Source organism: Python bivittatus, unplaced genomic scaffold (assembly GCF_059951505.1).
Source record: "Python bivittatus isolate LINGU-HERP-01145 unplaced genomic scaffold, Pbiv_v1 ctg000610_np1212, whole genome shotgun sequence".
In the NCBI taxonomy this organism is placed as follows: domain Eukaryota; kingdom Metazoa; phylum Chordata; class Lepidosauria; order Squamata; family Pythonidae; genus Python; species Python bivittatus.
Genome location: NW_028277088.1, coordinates 8921993 through 8929499, shown reverse-complemented (window position 1 = coordinate 8929499; position 7507 = coordinate 8921993).

Here is a 7507-nt window from a genome sequence, read left to right as displayed (position 1 = left end):
CTAGGACCACAGTGGCCACAATAAAGGCCAGCATTTCTAGAAGGTATCTTCCATCTTCTGGGAATGGGTGAACTAAACAGAATATGTGGTTCTTCCAGAGCTATTTCATTATGGGGAGAGAATGCTTATTTTGAGATATATCTGATAGCCAAGGGACTCATCTTGCTTGAGCAGTATTTGTCTGTTCTGTACTTGAAAGACAATATTAAGACACTGGTATTTGTGATTCATGGCTGCAATTCTCCTTTTATTGCCTAAGTCCAGCAGTGTGTAAAAGCCAGGGAAGGACACACAGCCCATTAGCTTATACTAGGGTATACTTAGCTAAGACCCTCCTGCTCCCAAGAGTACAAGCCTATTGGAAAAAGGAAGGAGCAGTTTGTATAAAGATGTGTAAAAGTCAAACATGTTTTTCATCAAGGCTGCTGAAATCCATTGTCTAACACTCCACAGGAGATACTATATAGATTCCCTGTAGGCTTTCTGTAGCTTTTATGAACTATCTTGTGGCGGGTGGGATGGAGAATAAAGGCTACCAGATCCAATACTAAACCAATCCTGCTGATCAAAATTTGCAAACTAACAAACTTTACAGTACTGTCTGTCTTGCTGACGGGGTGAAAGAGAATGTATTTTCAGCAACAGATGGTTTTAACCCTTGAGTTAAACCCTTGAGATTGTGACTCCAGAGCCATCCAACCCTTATGTTAGAATGAGCTTCAGTGCTTAAGGTAGGACTTATTTATGATAAACCATTTTTTTTTAGGAAAAAGTCTATAAGTAAGATTGGCCATCATCAAAGACCGTTAATAAATGCTAATTTAAGTTTCCTATGACTCATTCACACAACAGTTGACTGAATCTATTGCTACCCCTGGATAAATGCACAATGAAGCAGTAGACACTGATCAGTACGATCAACTTGAAGTTGTCCTGGTTGTATCAGCAGCACACATTTTTGCTGGTAGACCAGCCTCCTATGCAAGATTTGTCAACTGGCACTTTTTAAAACAAGACAAAAAATATGTGGTATCTCAGTAAGGGACAAACTGCTGGTGGTGGGACTTATTCTCCCCCAGCTCATTTCTGTTCCATTTCGTTCTTTGTATCCCTTGGGGTTGGGGGGGGGAATGAAAAGAAAAATTAACAGAAGCTTTGGGGGCAGTGTTGGGCTTCAGGGGCTTAATGACCGTGGTCTACAGAACAGATTTTTCTGACATTTTGTCAGCAACTGTGGCTGGCATCTTCAGAGGCAAGGTGGTCTGCTAGGAAATCTGTTCTCTAGACCACGGTCACTAAGCCCCAAAGCCCAACACTGCCCAACAGATACCAGTTGTGAAAGCCTACACCATAAACTTGTTTTGTTTTCCTGAGGCCATGTTAGGTTCTCATCTCCTTTTCAGGGAGCCAGAGAGGGCTGACCTCATATTAACCTTCTGTTCCATGTTTGTACAACACAGGGACCAGGGGAGGACAGTTTGGCCGCAACACAATTCCAGAACTGTTGTGGATTAATGCTGAGTCTTTCCTGCATCACTGTCAGGCCCACCCCAAGAACAATAGGGAAACAGTCCAACCAAGTTCAGTTCTTTTATTGCTTACACCATATAGACAGAATCTTGCCAGACTAAATCTGTATTACACTAACCTAGTGGATATACCCTGGGAGATTTTAGGGAGTGGCTATCCTAAATCTCTTCCTCTTCCCACCCTCCTGCTCTGGACTGTGCTGCCTCTTGTCTCCCCCCCACCCTTCCCTCCTGGAATGTGCTGCCTCCTTCCTGAGAACCCGGTTCTCTAGTACGTTCCATCACAATCACTGCTGACAGGATGACATACTAACTCTGACCTTGACCCACTTAACTGTGCCATTCCAACTATTTCACATTAATACTTTGTCAAGATCTACCCTCTGGTGTCTTAAAAGATTTCTTCCTGTTGCAGAAGAGGTTTTTGTTTTTCTGCTACATTTTCAGGAATACCTTCCAAATTTTTGCACCTTATTGCTGGGAGATGGAGTACACGGGGGTGGCTTTTTGTTATACATCTTTCCATCACTTTGCAACCTCCTTGGCTGCTCATACTTTCCAAACTGAAAAAAGCCCCATGACAAGAGTTCCCTTGTGATATCTTCCTTGGGAAAAAAAAGTGAAGGGTGGGAAGCCAGGGAGGCTGCAACATGCCAGAGAGATGATGATTCAACAAAGACAGGGCCCTGAATTAATATTAGAGCTCTGTGAACTATGGATGAGAATTTGATTTCTCTCAAGAAAAATCTGGAATTGATTTTTTTCCTATCAAACTGACGAAAACTGTGGGGAAAAGGGAGAGGATAAACGTTTGGCACAGCACTCATACCTGTGCACTGAAGAATCTGTTTTTGTAGGTAGCATCATTTTAAAAGACATATATATTGTACTACAATTCAGTCTAGTGTAAGACCCTGTGGGAGATTTTTCTGTGGCAATGTTTTCATACCATGTCAATGCAATACCGGGTGGAGAAGAGAACTGCTTTAAGATGGGCAAATGGGGGCATTCTGTTTCCCTGCTATCCGTTCGGTTAACACTGAGCAGATGTCTTCCATTCTCAAAGCTAGGACAAAATAACCTATGTTGTTTGAAAAGATAGATGGAAAAAATCTAGAAATTTAACCCTGGAGCAGGCATATATAGGGGTTGGTTTCTCTGTTCTGTACTATAAATGGTTTAAATTCTATATTGTCTGCAGTAAAGCAGTGTATTTAGCTGTGTCATGTTTGTGAAACATGTGTTCTAGGCACATTCCTGAAGATCAGCTTGAATGTCTGGACAGTGGGATTTATTGCCATGTCTGGAATGGAGGTTGATATATAATGACACTAGTTAATAACAGCAACAATGGAATAGGTAGAAACTCAGCTCACCAGTTGCACAAAGTTGCATTACTTGGAACAACATATATATTACAATATCTATAACCATTCTAGATCCTTGGGAAGACTCCAGTAGTCAAAAGTACCAAATCCAGTCAGAACAAACTGGTAGACTGGATTCTCCACAGCGTTAGGACTGCCAAAAAACTGGGAAAAAAAAAGAATGTTTTGACCTCACAACATTCAGCTTATAAAAAAGTGTTTCACTTGGAACCACATACAGTAGATATGATGAAACCTGGACAATTTTAAGCTTTTGGATAAAGCCTAAGTTGATCCTAAACCACCAGCACTTGATGAGCATTCTTCAGACAAAAATGATGATGATGTTGATAGAACTATCCTACTCTGGTATCAAGACAGAGAAATGATTGAATCAAGATTTAGTAGTGACAGAAGCTTTTCCTGTTTTCCTGTAGATCCATGGATGTCACTTCTCATTTACTTGATCCTCTGATTGTTCTTTCTTTCTTAATAAGTGGGTTTGAATATTTTTTGTTTATAAAGTGCATGAAATAAGCTGAAGCCTTGATCCAGATTTCAATACTGCATTAAGAAAAAGGTTTTAATTATATTGATCTCTAATCCCTTTTACCTTTAATGCCACCTATTTCATAAGGAAATTTACAAAAGCCCAAGAATATGCATCAAAAAATGTTCTCAAAACATTAAAACAGTCTGAGAAAGTGCAGAAAGGAAGTAAAACTCTGAAGTTGAGAAATCAGGGATGGATCAAAAGACAAAGGGTCAAATGATAATTGAGAAAAGACTATTAAAATGCAGATAGATATACTGCATATTTATAGTAAGGTCCATTTACACAATACACTACAAGTACATGACTGATACATCAGATTCTGTTTCTGCTTGATTAATAAATGTTTAGATATTCAGAGGGAAAAATAGGAAGGAGTCAGTGGGAAAACTGTCAATAAATCCTTAAAATCAGAGATCATTGAATGTGGTCTCAAAAATAACTACACTGTCATCTTTTGGTTTATATTACTAATGTGGTCTGAAAATGCAAAAACTGCTGATGGTATCTTTCTGTTACATTTGCAATTAAAAATGCACCTCTTTATATTGTCATGACATGAATTATACTAGTTCATCCCATTTTTACTTTAATTTCCTTATGCTGATTTGTTAAGGGGGGGAAGGAGTTTCAGAAGTCAGGAGTGGTTCCTTTCCTTACTCTTTTTCCTTACATAAGCAACTTTAGAGATGTGAACTTCACATATCCCTTTAAAGTTATTTGGGAAGCTTTTAACATTCTTGTTTCAAAACAGGTTTTTTTTTTTTTTGCAGCCATAATTTCTGGATATTGGAATATTTTTTGACTTTAAAATATGTAAGATCATTCTCCTCAAGCAGGCTGCATTTCAGGAGTGAAAATGAGTGATCTTTTTATAGCTCGTTATTGGGTGGGTAGCAATTAACCACTCAGGAGGGCTGCCAGTTCCTCCGCAAACTCAGTGAGGCACTTCATGCTTTAAAGTTAAATTATATTTGACATTTAATTTAAACTCATACTGCCTTCGTTCAAAATAAACCCTACTGCATTAATAGGAGGAAAGGAAAAAAAGATTATTGTCTGTCTCCTGTTCCTATTCAATGTAATGTATCCTCATTTCCTTAGATTTTTTCAGTTCAATTTAGGTACGACTCTGATTAATCGCTGCCGAACTATTAAGCGACTAAGTCAAAAAAGCAGTAAATGTTTCTTGGGATTTTTAGTTATCATTTTCAAACAACACGCTGGGTAAAATGGTAACTTCGCACAATTTATTTATTTATTTATTACTTTTATACCCCCTTCTTTCTGCCATGTTGCTTGGAGTGGCCTACATTGTTCTTCCTGTCCCAGTTTGTTTCCCAAAAGCTCTTTTGATTTCATCCATAACCATGATTTGCTCAAAGTCGCCCAGAGAGTTTTATCGATCATCTTGGCTTTCATAGCACACCACGCTCTCCTAGATACAGGATTATATAATTTTCTTGGCTGCCGTATATTTTTATTTCTGTATTGTTTTCCATTGTTTTCATTGTTTTAGAAAGGTTCACCGCCCAGAGTCACTTGGTTGAGATGGGCGGCTATAGAAATCAAATAAATAATAAATAATATCATGCCATGCATAAAGATCCTCCCACATTTTTTCTACCCATTCTCCTTCAGTTTTGTGAAGAAGATTAGCATTTGAAATTTCTTCCAAAGGAGAACAGAATTTTGATGCCATCTGCCTGGTGTTACGCCTGACAATCTCAAGGCCAGTGTCAAGGGGATCAGGATGACAGAAGCAGTGTTGAGATGCAAGCCCCACCCCTTTCCCCTATAGTTTGACATTAGACACATGTGCAAAAGGGGTGGGGCTTGTGGCATGACGCTGGGGGCGTCTGCACATGCCACTCCTTCAGTCATACAGACAGCAGCCCCAAAGGACACCTTTAGCCAGTCTGTAAATCAGAATGGAAAATTACAGCACCAGGATCCGGAGGACGAGAGAGAGGCATAGTGCAGAGGTGATCATGGGTCAAGCCACCCTGGATGAGCCAATATGGTTCTAAAGCAGAGAGCAGGAGGGTCTTGAAAGAAGCACAGCTTGGGCAAAATGCCTTGTTTTCCATTGCTGCCTTTCCAAGACCCACACAGTTCAACTCTCTCCAGCTCAGCTGATGCTTTTTCTGGCAGAGGTGGCTGTCTTTGTCAAGATGCTTCCCTATTAACCTTGAGTTCTGCCCCCCACCCAACCCTTCTTCTCTCTGGCAAGAGTGGTGGTGCTTGGAAAGCCCTACACAGGAATGGGGGTCTGCGCTGCCACATTCAAGAATGATGCGTGCTTCTGAAATGTACCTTCTCTGGACCTGGGCAGTTCTGCAGGGTCTGTCTTCAGCTTTAAACTTCTCCCCCCTTTAAACTTTAAGAGGAAGAGGTGGGGTATGGCATAACTTGGCTGCTCGCCATGTATGGAGTCTGACGTTCTTCCAAATAGTGAGCATACTTTCTTGTTAGATGTGGCTGATGGATCTGTGGAAATCCACATGCTGGCACTTTGTTTAAATGATGATGAAAATTTCTGGTCATAGCCATCCCTTGAATCAATGCAAATTAACACTAATGGGATTATGTTTGAAACAATTTACAAAAGGCCATTTTAAAGTATTCAAATGACTGAGTTGTTCATTTTAGACAATAAAGTAAACAAGAGCTTAGTGAAGTTTCCCTTGTTAATCTCAAATTACATTTTTATCCATATTATGGCACCAAAGCAAAACCTTCCCTGAAAGGAAAAGCCTTTAATGTATTAAATTATTGTGATTAACCAATAATTAAAATATGCCTGAAATGTTTGAAAATGCCTTTCCTCTCAATGGATTATGTAACATGAAAAAGTCTATTTATTAGAAGAGGAGGGAAATATTTGCGATTAAATAAACGCTGTTGTTCATAAATTCCCACTAATTAAAGACCACCATGCTGTGTTTGCCAGTTATTGATCATATATGAAAAACGCAATGCTAAAATAGATTTTAAATGTGAGCTTGAGCTCTACTTTGATGGCACATATTTTCCTTTTTTCCCCCATTTAATTTGCTTTTCAATCTCTCTTTTTCTTGTTTGGAAACAACAAAGATACCATGGTGTTTAAAATGTAAGGAAATTCAGGGGAAAACAAGGCCCTAGAAAATATAAAGAAGGATAGATAATATCATCCGATCTATGTAGTTCAGATATTCATAAATTCATAAATATTCATAGAAAACAGCTCCCTCTGGTCCATTTATAAATATGTTTTATTTTCTATTTTTGTCCTTAAATTATTATTATTGAAACATACCTTTAAACTTTAAAAATATGTCTTCTTTGTCTTTATGAGACAAGCAGAGACCTCTTCATCTACCCCAGTGTTTCTCAACCTTGGCAACTTTAAGATGTCTGGACTTCAACTCCCAGAATTCTGATCTACCCTATCTATTCTGACTCTTATTAAATACCAATTTTAGCAAAAAGCTGCAGCCTCCTTTCCAAAATTTCTATTCAAGTCATATATAGTTCTGTGTATGAATCCAGCTACTATAGTTTGTAAACCATTGTTTATAGCACAGCCTTGTGTATTAACCTGGCCACTATGATATATTTAGAATAAACCATGATGTAAAGCAGTGTGTGAACACAACTACAATATATCTCAAAAGTTTGGGAAAGTACTAGATTGAAGTGTGTGACTAGTCCTTCTCAGACTTCATTGTGCCTTAATGTGTGTGTGTGTGTGTGTGTTTAATAATACCTATTACAGGTAGTCCCCAGTTTAAGAATGAGTTCCATTCCCAAGGGGTGTCCTTAAGTCAAATTTGTACGTAAGCTGGAACAGTATTATTGCATAATACTGAATAAGTAGTATTGTGTAATGAACTCGAACCATTGTGTATTTAACTTGAATCATTGTGTATTTAACTCAAATTATGTTATAGGCTCTGTTGTTAACTATGGGTCATCCTTAAACTAGGTGTTCTTAACCCAGGGACTACCTGTACTACCATGGCGTAATATCTACTGTAGCTTTAGTATGGAAGACTGCCAGTGGCACCAAAAGA